Source organism: Pseudophryne corroboree, chromosome 1 (assembly GCF_028390025.1).
Source record: "Pseudophryne corroboree isolate aPseCor3 chromosome 1, aPseCor3.hap2, whole genome shotgun sequence".
Lineage (NCBI taxonomy): Eukaryota > Metazoa > Chordata > Amphibia > Anura > Myobatrachidae > Pseudophryne > Pseudophryne corroboree.
Genome location: NC_086444.1, coordinates 386,029,480 through 386,045,898, shown reverse-complemented (window position 1 = coordinate 386,045,898; position 16,419 = coordinate 386,029,480).

The following is a 16,419-nucleotide window of genomic DNA, read 5'->3' as shown; positions in this document are numbered from 1 at the left end:
CTCCTGTGCGCTGGGGCTGGAGAGACACTCCTGTCTGCTGGGTCTGGAGAGACACTTGTGTGCTGGGGCTGGAGAGACACTTGTGTGCTGGGGCTAGAGAGACACTTCTGTGTGCTGGGGCTGGAGAGACACTCCTGTGTGCTGGGGCTGGAGAGACACTTGTGTGCTGGGGCTGGAGAGACACTCCTGTCTGCTGGGTCTGGAGAGACACTTGTGTGCTGGGGCTGGAGAGACACTTGTGTGCTGGGGCTGGAGAGACACTTGTGTGCTGGGGCTAGAGAGACACTCCTGTGCGCTGGGGCTGGAGAGACACTCCTGAGTGCTGGGGCTGGAGAGACACTCCTGTCTGCTGGGTCTGGAGAGACACTTGTGTGCTGGGGCTGGAGAGACACTCCTGTGTGCTGGGGCTGGAGAGACACTCCTGTGTGCTGGGGCTGGAGAGACACTCCTGTGTGCTGGGGCTGGAGAGACACTCATGTGTGCTGGGGCTGGAGAGACACTCCTGTGTGCTGGGGCTGGAGAGACACTCCTGTGCGCTGGGGCTTGAGAGACACTCCTGAGTGCTGGGGCTGGAGAGACACTCCTGTCTGCTGGGTCTGGAGAGACACTTGTGTGCTGGGGCTGGAGAGACACTTGTGTGCTGGGGCTGGAGAGACACTTGTGTGCTGGGGCTAGAGAGACACTTCTGTGTGCTGGGGCTGGAGAGACACTCCTGTGTGCTGGGGCTGGAGAGACACTCCTGTGCGCTGGGGCTGGAGAGACACTCCTGTGTGCTGGGGCTGGAGAGACACTCCTGTGTGCTGGGGCTGGAGAGACACTTGTGTGCTGGGGCTGGAGAGACACTCCTGTCTGCTGGGTCTGGAGAGACACTTGTGTGCTGGGGCTGGAGAGACACTTGTGTGCTGGGGCTGGAGAGACACTTGTGTGCTGGGGCTAGAGAGACACTCCTGTGTGCTGGGGCTGGAGAGACACTCCTGTGTGCTGGGGCTGGAGAGACACTCCTGTGTGCTGGGGCTTGAGAGACACTTCTGTGTGCTGGGGCTGGAGAGACACTCCTGTGTGCTGGGGCTGGAGAGACACTCCTGTGCGCTGGGGCTGGAGAGACACTCCTGAGTGCTGGGGCTGGAGAGACACTCCTGTCTGCTGGGTCTGGAGAGACACTTGTGTGCTGGGGCTGGAGAGACACTCCTGTGTGCTGGGGCTGGAGAGACACTCCTGTGTGCTGGGGCTGGAGAGACACTCCTGTGTGCTGGGGCTGGAGAGACACTCCTGTGTGCTGGGGCTGGAGAGACACTCCTGTGCGCTGGGGCTGGAGAGACACTCCTGAGTGCTGGGGCTGGAGAGACACTCCTGTCTGCTGGGTCTGGAGAGACACTTGTGTGCTGGGGCTGGAGAGACACTTGTGTGCTGGGGCTGGAGAGACACTTGTGTGCTGGGGCTAGAGAGACACTTCTGTGTGCTGGGGCTGGAGAGACACTCCTGTGTGCTGGGTCTGGAGAGACACTCCTGTGCGCTGGGGCTGGAGAGACACTCCTGAGTGCTGAAGCTGGAGAGACACTCCTGTCTGCTGGGTCTGGTAGACACTTGTGTGCTGGGGCTGGAGAGACACTTGTGTGCTGGGGCTGGAGAGACACTTGTGTGCTGGGGCTGGAGAGACACTCCTGTATGCTAGGGCTGGAGAGACACTCGTGTGCTGGGGCTAGAGAGACACTTCTGTGTGCTGGGGCTAGAGAGACACTTCTGTGTGCTGGGGCTGGAGAGACACTCCTGTGTGCTGGGGCTGGAGAGACACTCCTGTGTGCTGGGGCTGGAGAGACACTCCTGTGTGCTGGGGCTGGAGAGACACTCCTGTGTGCTGGGGCTGGAGAGACACTCCTGTGTTCTGGGGCTGGAGAGACACTCCTGTGCGCTGGGGCTGGAGAGACACTCCTGAGTGCTGGGGCTGGAGAGACACTCCTGTCTGCTGGGTCTGGAGAGACACTTGTGTGCTGGGGCTGGAGAGACACTTGTGTGCTGGGGCTGGAGAGACACTCGTGTGCTGGGGCTGGAGAGACACTCCTGTGTGCTGGGGCTGGAGAGACACTCCTGTGTGCTGGGGCTGGCGAGACACTTGTGTGCTGGGGCTGGAGAGACACTCCTGTGTGCTGGGGCTGGAGAGACACTTGTGTGCTGGGGCTGGAGAGACACTTGTGTGCTGGGGCTGGAGAGACACTTGTGTGCTGGGGCTGGAGAGACACTTGTGTGCTGGGGCTGGAGAGACACTCCTGTGTGCTGGGGCTGAAGAGACACTCCTGTGTGCTAGGGCTGGAGAGACACTCGTGTGCTGGGGCTGGAGAGACACTCTTGTGCTGGGGCTGGTGGGAAAAGGGGGAAGGAAATTGTGTGGGATGGGAAGCACAACACAATGGGAGAGAGGGAGCACAGCTCCATGCAGCCACTACACCTTTCTGAGAGATCATGCACCATACGTGAGGCCATGTGCCTTTTTCATGTGCATGCATACACAACCTTCCACATGGGGAGGAATAATAAAAAATCTTGCCTAGAGCTCCTTTAATTTAGAGTGAGTGTTCTTACAAGCACTTTTAAGTGAGTAGGAAGAGTTTTACCATGTGAGTAGGAAGAGTTTTACCATGTGAGATTCTGAGTCCACCTTTGGACTCACAATCTGAAGAAAGAAACTTATTTGAGTGGTGGGAATCTCCTTAGAAGAAAACAAAAAAAATTAGATTACATTCTTGAGAAAGTCCCAAGGCATTGTGGGACCAACGCATTGATGCCACACTCCTGAAATACCCTTGCACTAGTGTACCATTACGGGAATCAGCATATTGAATTACCGCTTGTCACTATCCCACTGCCGTATCCATTGAGTGAGGTGCCGTGCCCCTGCAGCCGCAGACTACTACATCACTGCAGTCATTGGGCTGTTAACAAACGGAGCGAACAGAGCCTTCCTGATGAGCGCACTATACATGTGATCTAGCTCACCTCTCTGGACATCCTACCCCAGTACACATCACCTGGGGCGGTGACAGCCTCACCACCGGGTGAGAAGGGATAAAGACGCTATTTCAACAAAAGGGAACAGCGGTAACTATACAGCAGTGTTTATACTACCTGTTTGAAATTTATACATTGTAGCCGGGACGCCGGCATACAAAGTAACCATACCCTGTGTGGACCAGGTGCAAAGGACATATTGCTACAGTTGCTATATACTGCTTATCAAGAACTTTAGCAACCTAACTGTTGCATATACATTTAGAGAATAAATCAATAATAAATTAACAATATATTTATTCACATGCTGATCAGGAAAATCTCCTCTTGTTCTTGATTTGAAAGCTATACATGCATATCAGATTAGGATTTTAGTTTTTGTTTTTAACATATATTATGAAATAAATGTATCTATGTGCTAATTACTGAGGTCTCCCGACCTCATCTCTGATATATATACAGCCACTATATATGTTTACATATTTAGAGTGTTTATATTTGGTTTATTGAAATAACAAATAGATACCTCACAGCGCGGTGTTTTAATTTTACACTTTAAAAAATAAAACGAGTCTAAAAATGAGGATTAACACTCCTCTTCCTTCCTGGTGTGTTTAAGCGGGTGTGGTTCGTTTTATCGACAGTATCTAGGTCGACGATGTTTAGGTCGACCACTATAGGTCGACAGTCACTAGGTCGACGTGGATGGAAGGTCGACAGGGTTTCTAAGTCGACATGTGCTAGGTCGACAGGTCTAAAGGTCGACATGAGGATTTTTTATTTATTTTTGGTGTCGTTTTCTTCGTAGAGTGACCGGGATCCCAAATTAGTGCAACGCGTCCCCTCGCATGGCTCGCTTCGCTCGCCATGCTTCGGGCATGGTGCCTTCGCTTCGCTCGCCACACTTTTCCGTTCCAATCATAGTCCACGTGGATCGTTAAGTATGAAAAAATCCCCCCCAAAAAAATGTGAAAAACTCATGTCGACCTTTAGACTTGTCGACCTAGCACATGTCGACCTAGAAACCCTGTCGACCTTCCATCCATGTCGACCTAGTGACTATCGACCTATAGTGGTCGACCTAAACATTGTCGACCTAGACACTGTCGATCTTCAGACCGGATCCCGTTTAAGCTCTCGGAAGTGCAAGAGTCACAGAGAAGCTTTCAATTTCCTTCAGTATAATTAATAATACTTGGTATTAGCTAATAACAAACATTATATGGATTTATTATTTACTTTTTCCATTATGCTGTCTTGATTTCCTCAACAATAATGTACTCCTTTATATTGTTTCTCAAAGTGTCTATACTGGTTTGCAGTTTCCTTTTCTAACAGCCTTAAGATTTGTAAATTACCTGAAAGCAGTGAAGCCTTGCAATTATGTTATAAAACTCATTTATGTTTCAATAGTCATTAATGGTTTTAGGGGTTTTTTTTTATTTGGTAGGCTACAGCGGCTTACGTGTGATGTCAGAGTAATTTAAAAAACTTATATTGGCTACTTTTAATTTCTGAATACACACATCATTCATTTATACTAATACAGGTTGAGTATCCCTTATCCAAAATGCTTGGGACCAGAAGTATTTTGGATATCGGATTTTTCAGTATTTTTGAATAATTGCATACCATAATGAGATATCGAGGCAATGGGACCCAAGTATAAGCACATAATGCATTTATGTTTCATATACACCTTGTCCATCCCAATCCGCCCCTGAATAATAGTGAGATTGATCTTATTATCTGTAAAACCAAGTATTGCATTTATATGTTTTTTCTTTATCTTTTTATCTTTGTGTTTTTAATTTGATTTCACATACGCATTAAAATTTGCTATATTTTATATAGGTGTTGGAGGTGATATATGTGGAATCCGGTCTCTAGGTCGCCAGTAACTAGGTTGACACTATCTAGGTTGACCCTATTGGTCGACAGTAACTAGGTCGACAGGGTTTCTAGGTCGACAGGGTCTCTAGGTGGACATGTTCTAAGTCGACATGAGTTTTTCACAAAAAAATTTTTACATTTTTGAACCTTTTCATACTTAATGATCCACGTGGACTATAATTGGGAATAGTAACCTTGCCATAAGAATGGCGAGCGAAGCGAGCCATGCGAGAGAACACAGTGCACTAATTGGGGTTCCCGGTCACTCTACGAAGAAACGACACCAAAAAAACATAAAAAAACTCATGTTGAGTACCATCTGTATTCGGATGATACTCAAATCTACCTATCCTCCCCTGATTTGTCACCATCTGTATTGGGCCGTGTCACTGAATGCCTTTCTGCCATTTCATCTTGGATGGCATCTCGCCATCTCAAACTTAATATTTCCAAAACAGAATTAATTATATTTCCACTGGCCAATAGTAGTTTCCAACCTGATATCTCTATCACTGTTGAGAACTCGGCAATCATACCTACCCCACAAGCTCGCTGCCTAGGTGTTATTCTTGACTCTGAACTGTCCTTTGTTCCCCACATTCAATCTGTCTCAAGATCATGTTACATACATCTAAGAAACATATCCAAAATACGACCATCTCTTACACAAGACACAGCAAAAACTCTAATCCATGCTCTCATTATCTCCCGCATTGATTATTGCAATATTCTCCTGAGTGGTCTTCCCAAACATAGGCTCTCATCACTACAATCCATTTTGAATGCAGCTGCGAGGCTAATCTTCCTCGCTAGACGTTCAACGTCTGCAGATCCGCTCTGTCATTCCCTCCATTGGTTACTGGTATTCTACCGCATTAAATCTAAAATACTTTTACTGACATACAAGGCTAATCACCAAACTGCACCAACGTACATCTCTTCACTCATCTCAAAATATCTCCCAACCCGGCCTCTCCGATCTTCACAAGATCTACATCTCTCATCCACATGCATTACTTGTTCACACTCAAAATTACAGGACTTTATCTGGGCTTCACCCACTCTTTGGAATGCCCTCCCATGCACAATAAGACTCACCTCTAGTCTCCAAACCTTTAAACGTTCCCTGAAAACTCAGCTCTTCAGACAAGCCTATCAAATTCCAGACCCACCCACATAACCTTCAGTGCTTCCCTATCTAATTACATCCTCTCTGTACAGTATACATAACATAACATATTTTGTCTTTATTTACTCTCACACCCCCCTCTTGACACTTGGCCAACATTGCAGGGTGATCATATCATACAACCCATTAAGAACCTAGCAATCTGGTGGACCATAGGTAGCATCTATCCTTGTGTATCAATGCCTATTTCCCTATAGATTGCAAGCTTGCGATCAGGGCCTTCCTACCTCTATGTCTGTCTGTTTTTACCCAGTTTTGTTCTATTACTGTTGTTCTAATTGTAAAGCGCAACAGAATATGCTGCGCTATATAAGAAACTGTTAATAAATAAATAATAAATGTTGACCTTTTGACCTGTCGACCTAGAACCTGTCGACCTAGAGACCCTGTCGACCTAGCATCCCTGTCGACCTAGTTACTGTCGACCAATAGTGTTCGACCTAGACACTGACGACCTAGTTACTATCTATCTTCCATACCACACCCAATATATGTATAACTACATAGTATTAACTAATAAAAGTGCATTCATATTTTTCAATGAATAGGTTGAATAATAACTACATTTATTGATCTGTTAAATTGTTATGTAGATAGATAGATAGATAGATAGATAGATAGATAGATAGATAGATAGATAGATAGATAGATAGATAGATAGATATTAACATTATCAATTTAACATTATACTTTTCTCTTCAGGTTTTTATTATCTGTAATTGTAGCCATGATAAAATATTTAGATGCATCAAGTCAAATACAGTCTCTGAGGTTAACCTATTCCTTTTTCAAGTAAGTGGCACAGCTGAAACAAGAAAGCTGATAATAGCATATCAGGTTTAAGCGTCAAGAGCACATAAGAGAAATACATTATTCACAAATATTTTCTTTCTATCTGTTGATTTCTACATACTATACTGAAAGCAGTTTGTCATCTGGGATATCCAGTTATTAAAAATCAAAGAAAAAACTATTTTAGGCTTTAGATATTACATATTTTAGGTTAAATTTTCTACAAATGCTTCTTTATATGATTGTAAATATTGGATCTGATGCAATGTTGCCAGAAATCTGGTCTATAGTATATGTTGGTCCCGAACTGCGTGTATGGAAATTTAGCATTTTTCGCCCATATGTAGACCTGTATGCATCTTGTTGTGCTTCTGCCCCGTATGTCTATCTATACTTGGTTTGCTACTATTCACCACGCATTTATACCAGCCCTTTACTACATTGAAAGGGTATGCCTGGAAAACAGCATATATATATATATATATATATATATAAACAGTTTTCCGATAGGACAATCAGCGGCACTCGGAGGCTGTGGATATCAGGTTAAAAGTGCAAGTGCTTTTATTCCATAACGGCAGAGAAAATGGTGAACGTCGGATCACCATTTTCTCTGCCGTTATGGAATAAAAGCACTTGCACTTTTAACCTGATATCCACAGCCTCCGAGTGCCGCTGATTGTCCTATCGGAAAACTGTTTGTAGACTTCCTCCAGATGGCACCGGAGCACCATTAAAAGCAGAGGGTGAGTGCCGATCCGAGCATTTTTCTATATATATATATATATATATATATATATATATATATATATACTTACATCTAACTCGGAATAGCCGCAGTTCTGTACAGTCATGGAGCCTGGTCTACATGAGCATGTCTCATTACATCCCAGTTCTGCATATTCAGTTTTAAGAAGTTGGGTACAATATTCCAGCGGTCGCCATCCCGACAGTTACAATACCAGCAGTGGAATCCCGACTGTCAAAATCCTGACAAATTTTGGTGACTATTTTAACCCTTACCCTCCCCTCCTGTAGCCTAACCCTAACCATTCTCTTCTGCAGATAAAAAATAACCCTCCCCTCCCACCTACCACGTGGGTGCCAGGTCGCTTATGCATGCATGCTAATATGGACAATCTCGTCAATATTAGCATGCACTGCTATGGAGCCGGGTAACAGGGAAGTGAAGAAACTTCACTCCCCCCATCACCTCCCCCCTGCCGCTGGGTCACCCGTAGGCCATATCCGCCGCCGGGTCGCCCGTTGGCCGTATACGCCATCGGGCAGCTCGGCGGCGGATCGCTGAGTGTGTAGTGCCCATAACCATAAACTCCCCTTCCTACAGCCTAACCCTAACCCTAACCCTCTCCTCCTGCAGTCTATCCCTAACCCTCCCCTCCCGCAGCCTAACCCTAACCCTCTCCTCCCGCAGCCTAACGCTAACCCTCTCCTCCCGCAGTCTATCCCTAACCCTCTCCTCCCGCAGCCTAACCCTAACCCACCCCTCTCGCAGCCTAACCCTAACTATCTTCTCCGGCAGCCTAGCCCTCCCCTCCCACAGCCTAACCGTAACCATCCTTTCCTGCAGCCTAACCCTCCCCTCCCACAGCCTAACCTTAACCGTACCCTCCCCCTGGGGCCTTAGCCTAACCCTAAACCTAACCCTAATACTCACCATCGGGGCTCATCAGGATTTTGCACGGGGATTCCACTGCCGGTATTGTGACCATCAGGATGGTGACCACCAGGATTCTGATTACATCCTATTATAATAGTAGATGAGATTCAAATGCATGCAACTCTGCATCAAATGTAATTCCAGAGCATGCACAGTGCAAAATGGCAGAAGATACACTCCCCTAACAGGTGTACATCATCCCCACTGTAAGAATAAAAGGTTTGCATTGTTATTACAAAATGGCCATTATTCTCATTATTACGAAAGACTAAAAATAAATTTTGCAATGCAATCGGAAAAGGACATTTTTTTCTAGATACTGAAGTCTTGTGTACTGTATATATTTCAAAATATATACTAGCCGGTTAAGGGGTAGTTTCTTCCTGACAGCAATAAACATGTTAAATAGGACAAAATTAAGATAAATGGGAGTGTTCTGGTTTGAGAGTTCTTCCTTGTCCTTGTGGTTTCTGTACTTGCTTTTAAACTTCGTTGATTGTTCATGTCTGTATTATTGTATTATTATTATTATTATTATTATTATTATTATTATTATAATTATTATTATTATTATTATTATATCTAAACATTGTCTTTAGTAGGCTATATAATATCACTATTACATAACAAAATGGCCACTTGTTTTGTTCGGCACTGAAGATATTGAAATCTGTGGTGTGAATGAATTTGCTTATTGTGAAATGTATTTTTGATTTCTCCATTCAGTATGTATAAATAAGGCCTGATTCAGAGTAGCCTTAGGTGGTCAGCACTGAATGCATATCTACACCTGCATTCAAAGCCAACTGTGCTACCCCTAGCCCTCGCTAGTGAAAGCAGCCATCATCAGTATCAACATGCATTACTTTCAGCCGTATATTTAGTGCAAGAGGTGCACCCATAAACCCACAATGCACTGATGGAACATTTATTCTACACCTGAACTCTATTGCCAAACACTAACTCCCACTTAGTGACAAATGACTGAGATCCTCACAACTCTCATTACACATAACACCCACAGAAGTAGTGCCACACATAATGCCCACAGTAGTAGTACCCCTTACACATAACACCCACAGTAGTAGTGCCACACATAATGCCCACTGTAGTAGTGCCCCTCACACATAATGCCCACCGTAGTAATGCCCCTTACACGTAACGCTCACCATAAAAAAGCGTCTCTTACACATAACACCCACAGTAGTAGTGCCACACATAATGCCCACAGTAATATTGTCCGTTACACCAACAGCCACAGCAGTAGTTCCCTTTACACATAACACCCACAGTAGTAGTGCCATACATACTGCCCACAGTAGTAGTACACCATATACATAAATTCCACAGCAGTAGTGTCATATATAATACCCACAGTAATAGTGCCAGATATAATGCCCACCGCAGTAATGCCCCTTACACTAATACCCATGGTAATAGCGCCAGACATAATGCCCACAGCAGTAGTGCCCCTTACACTAATACCCATGGTAATAGCGCCAGACATAATGCCCACAGTAGTAGTGCTCCTTACACTAACACCTACAATAGTAGTGACCCTTGCACATAATGCCCACAGTAGTAGTGCCCCTTACATATAATACCCAAGGTAGTATTTTCACACATAATGCCAACAGTAGTAGTGCCCATTACACATAACCCCAACAGTAGTAGTGCCCCTTATACTAACACCCTTATACTAACAACCACAGTAGTAGTGCCCCTTACACATATGTCCACAGGAGGGGAGGGGAGAGAGGGGGGAGTGTGGTACTTACACAAGAGATCAGCCATGGGTGGACTGGTGACAAAAGAGCCCCTTTATGCTTTTGGCGTCACTGCCATCATATAGGTGCAGGCAGCAGGGAGAAGGGGGAGGAGAGAGGAAGGAGGGAGGAAGCTTATGCCAGAAGATCCACAATTCATGCTGCAGGACCGGCTGCCTGTCATACAGTTTGCCGGGTGCAGCGCCTGCAGGCAGCAACAGCAGAGTAGCAGAGCAGGGAGAGCTACACTCCAGATTGGCGTCTCCCTGCTCTGAATACTCTGCTGAGCAGGTTGTGCCAGCTCTGACTGGAACTGTGTTAGAGAAGTGAGAAGCAGGCTGCAAGAATACACTGGAACTGGATGCCAAAAGTACAGTTGAAGCAGACTGCAGGAAACACTGGAACAGGGTGCTGGGACTGTGAGACAATACTGGAGCAGCTTTGCTGGATTATACTGGAATGAAATGCTGTGAAGAAAATATTGGAGCAGGCTTAATGGATGAGATTGTGGGAAAATGCTGTGACACAATTACTGGAGATGGTGTGCTGGAACACACTGTTGCAGAATGCTTGTGAAACAAATACTGAAGCAGGTTTGAAGCAAAATGCTGTGATGCAAAACTGAAGCAGGTACTGAACTAGGAGCCAGGGTACTGACAATGCCGTTTTATATGCAGGAATGAAAGCTATACCTTAAACACACCTTAATACATTTTACCATGGAGCCGCTGCGGCCGCTGTACTTAATACACACTCTACGTACTTTGTACGCTATTAGCGTACAAAGTCCCATGCTGTGTACGGACTTAGCGTACAAACGCCGTGCTGACGGTACAAAGTACTCACATCGCGTACACACCCAGAGATACACTTTAAACCTTCTACAGCAATGCAATGCAATAATAATACACTTTAAACCTTATACAGCAATGCAATGCAATGATAATACACTTTAAACCTTAGCAGGGCAATGAAGACACGACACCAGATTGTAATTAAACCGCTAGGTTCCGACACCACAGGGTATTATTGCTGAAAGGGGGTTACAATACAAATAATACAATACAATATAACAGAGTAAATGGCTACATTCAATGGTACATACGTGAGTGGACAAGCTTGCGCAACCCGGCCGGTCCTCGGTCATCTGATAGATAACTTTGTGAGTCTTGTGTCTGACCAGGCCTGCTGCATTCTCTCTTTATTCACTTCATCCAAAACATAACACAATGGATACTGTAATCTTTGTCCATTGGACACAGGGATGGTCATTTACAGTACAGGAGAGGTCATAGGTCTGTTTGAATAGGTGGGCGCTGTCTATTTTCACTGCTCTTGTGGGTGGTCTCCTCTGGATTCCCGCCGCATACATAATGTACAGTAAATACAGTTTATATCTATATTTTGTTCCTGCACATAACTATCCACAGGAACATGCGATCTTCCTCAAACCAACACCGGAATGTTTCCCTTAAAATACCCTACAGCTGGATACCAAACACCACCTTGTAACCTTGTTCTGTCCCCTCCTATCCTGTAAAGGTGAATCCCTTTGTTCTGTTACCATTTATACTGATGTTAATTTCTGATGTGGTGCAAGGACACTATGTGTACATGGGGGGTCATTCCGAGTTGTTCGCTCGTTATTTTTTTCTCACAACTGAGCGATTAGTCGCTAATGCGCATGCGCAATGTCCGCAGTGCGACTGCGCCAAGTAAATTTGCTATGCAGTTAGGTATTTTACTCACGGCATTACAAGGTTTTTTCTTCGTTCTGGTGATAGTAATGTGATTGACAGGAAGTGGGTGTTTCTGGGCGGAAACTGGCCGTTTTATGGGTGTGTGCGAAAAAACGCTACCGTTTCTGGGAAAAACGCTGGAGTGGCTGGAGAAACGGAGGAGTGTCTGGGCGAACGCTGGGTGTGTTTGTGACGTCAAACCAGGAACGAAACTGACTGAACTGATCGCAGATGCCGAGTAAGTCTGGAGCTACTCAGAAACTGCTAAGAAGTGTCTATTCGCAATTCTGCTAATCTTTCGTTCGCAATTTTGATAAGCTAAGATTCACTCCCAGTAGGCGGCGGCTAAGCGTGTGCAATGTTGCTAAAAGCAGCTTGCGAGCGAACAACTCGGAATGACCCCCATTGTGTACTATTTGGATTAAATATGTAATGTATTTTGATAGCCTTCCATGCGTTCACAAACTCTACCGTAAATGCTCATACCACGCGCTAATGCGCAGGACCGTGGGAGCGACCATACGCAAATTGCGAATATGCGCACGCACAGCAGAGCAAGTACGCGCATGGCGGCCATCTGTGTGTAGTTTGTACATGATGTGTGTACTGCAATATTTTTCAACTTTGACAGTCCACCCTTTGGCAGTCACCAATAACTGCCACTATCTAATCAATAAAAACAGAAAAATATCTACACAATATCTACAGAAGCTTGGAGTTCTCAGAGGAGAGTTGTAGGTGGGAAATGTATGACCTAGTGGGATAGTAAAAGTATGTATGTATGAATCCATGTCTGAGGGGCATGTATCATCGTGCCGTATATGTTCTACATAAGCTTCGAGGTATTGCAAAGTATACATTATATCCTTCTCATCCCGTATTAAGGGTCTGTAAATGGGCCAACAAACACTACCGAGCTCTTTTCGGCTACTTGTTCCAACAAATGGGGTGCACATTTAGTTGATGATACATGGAGGGGGAAACATAAGTGAGTGCTAGTATATGTGGATATCACCTGTCGACTATGTGTGCTATTAACTGAATGTTGCAGAGATGAAGATAAGACATATAAATAAAATACATTCACATAAACATTTTGGGTAGGGCTGATGTCTTTTTCCGGATGGATGTATCTGGGCAGAGGGGGAGACAAAAGAAAAACAGGTGAACGAAACAGGCCATGAAATTCATTTGCAATCCTCATCATATCACTGTCTCTATGGAAGGGTCATGAATTAAATCTGCTGCTATAACAGTACCCTTGCTCCTTAGACTCATCAACTTTGTGCCGTGCTTGCGCCACGTCAGAATTCGAACACACCTAAATATCAAACCAATAATTATGACGACTCCCAGGATACAAAGGAGAAACTTCCCTACACTCATAATAACATTTTGAGCCCACTCTCCTAAACCTGAGAACCAATTTCGTGGGTTCAACCATGAGACCCAGCCGGTTAGTTCATTACTCACAGTCGCCAAGGTAAGGCTGTGTTTCCTCCTGAACTCCCACTTCAACTGCAAGATATCGTCCATCTTTTGATCGATGATCTCCGTTGGGTCATCAGTACTGTTCGTAATATACGTACAGCACTTCACCCCATATTGAGTTGCCAGCATAACACAGTACCCACCTGTCACGGCTGCGATATAATTAAGGACCATCCTGTGCTGAATCAGTTCCTTCTTGTAAGCTTGTAACTCCCTTCCCGTATACCTGAAGGTGTCGTCAAACATCTCAGTGATATTATCTATCAAGTTCGCTAGCGCATGGATATACCGATAATTTATAGTTTCTCTGGCAGTACAGGTAATGTCTAATGTGAGAAGGAACTGAATCCCGGTGGATTTGTGGATCAAATTAGAGGCTGCGTGCTCTGTCCTATCTATGAGGTGTCTCTTGATGATGTGTTCATAGTGAGTATGAGTATAAGGAGCCTGAGCACTGCGGTGAGCATCTTTCATTTTACCATGGGTTATGGTCATGACCTCTGGCAGTACTCTCCCAATATAACACAATCCCTCTGAGCTCGGGGCAAGCCACTGTGTACGCCTTCCTCCCACATATGAAATAGGCATCATCTGGGAGAACATAGGGGATAAAATATAACATCACCATATTACAAATTTTCAAAGTAAAGAAACCTATCCCTAGTTCTCCCATCTGCTCAGTACAAGTATCGGGCTGGATGATATGAGCACAATACCCTGGCGATACTTTTCCAACCCACATAGTCTTGCTTCCACGAGTATACCTATACCGAAAATACCTCCCACTGTTGGCTATTTGGCGTACAAGTTCAGAGTCTATGGGTATCCTATCAGCACTGTGTAAAAAAGTCATTGTCTGGTTATTCCACGTCACTTCCCAATTTCCCGGTTTTCGGTAATTGGAAATATTAAAACACAATAAGGACCTGTCTACATGATACTGGTGGAGCTTCAAACTAGGGGGCCTAGAGATATTGAATTTCTTGTCCACCGGTCTCCCACCCCACAATTCAAGTACCTCATCTATTGCTAAAGGGTACGGTACTAATCCTGACTTGCTCTGACCTTGAGGTACCTGTGAACACACCCAGCATTCTGTCTGGTTTAAGACCTTACCCACTAGTGAGTGGTAATCACTCAACGGATGACGGTCCATGTCGATATTAAGGTTGGACTGACATCTCTGGATGCACCCATCCTCAACTATATTCTCATAATTCCTACAAATACAATATTCATCAGACAATAACTCCTCACAGTGCCTCCGAGCTCCATGACTACCAGAGCGCTTACTGATGCCAGCCTTTACTAAAGTGATTTGCTGATCCTGAGATCCTACAAATTCATACTTGCCATCAGAACCCATTCCAGATCCCTGCTCGACCTCTCTGGGACCCTCACAAAAACAAACTGTCCTTATCAAAACCAGAGTTACTAATAGAACCCGAAACGCAGTCTCTTGTGATCGATCCATTTCGTTTAGGGAAAGGAGGAAAATAAGAAGGGGAAAAGACAGGAAAATGCAGGGGGAGGTGAAAAAAAAAAGAATGATACTACAACCGTTCTAGATCTGTGCTCGGATGCCCTTCAACAGTCCTGCCTCTCAACCTTCCCGGAACAGACACTCCAGTGATACGAGGTTCTCTACACTCTGCTCTTTGTCACGAGTTCTCTCCGGGTCAGCGGCTTTTCTGTAGGGAACATAAATCTTGCATTTCAATGTGTTTAACTGCTGTGTATTATCAGTTGTGTGAAGTAAACCATCTGTGGAAAGTGAAAAGAGAAAGGAAATAATAAAAAGAAAATTTTTCAGATTTGCGTTCACCATCAGGCTGTCACGCCATCATGCATATCGGTGTCTATGCACAGTCTCCCTTCACCAGTAATCTCATTCTCCACCCTTTGTGCATGACCAGGCACACTGCGTTAATACTGGTGTCCCTATGCTGGTGAGATATACTGGATTTGGGCAGAACTCTGAAAGACCGAGTAGGCCTGTGGCGTCTGTACTGTAACCCTGTCGGTGGACGTAAGAGATGAAGAGGAAGCTTTGAAGACAAATCACATAGAGTTTAGTAATAGATAAGTTGGTAGAGGCAAAGAAGATTTTACAAAGTTTGACATCTGGATTGGGCACTAAGGGGAATGATTCTCTACTCGGTCTGGTCCCCCCAAAAAAAAATCTATGTGTGTTATATCTCTACTGGGACTATCCCAGCCATCAATCCAGTGTCCTGTCCATTCTAAATTCATAGGGAACCCGGTATCTTTGAGATAATTTCCTCTACCTGTGATGGACATGTATCTAGAACAGTGAAATGCACCCTTAGTCTTCGTGGGTATCCAACATAATTCGTACTTCCTGGGCGGGAGCACACTATATGTATACCATCTCTAACAAAACTTCTGCTAAATTAATTAGAGGTCACTTCTGCTAGAGAAACAAGCAGAAGTTTAGAGACCTCCTCCTAACCCCAGTAAGTTCTGTCAAAACTAAAGTTGTATTTATTCCATTCTTCCCATTAACCGAATCTGTGTTTTCTATATGGCTCGTGACTCCTTACTATATGTCCCTTGATCCCGTCTATGTGTTTAATAACGGGGCTTGTTTTCTCTGTCTAGGGGTTTATATTGGCTATGTGCTCTACTACTTTTGCAATCTCTAGCAAAATGTCCTTTATTTTTTTTACAAATGTAACAATTTCTCTGTCTTTTCTTACCACCAGGGTTTTTGGGGTTTAGGCTGATGAGACTCTGGTGTAAGAGCCTGTATACTTTCAATCCCCAGCCTCTCCTCCTGCAGTTCTCTACGCCTAGCAATATTCTTATGGTGTTCAATCGCGCACTCTCTACGACAAGCTATCC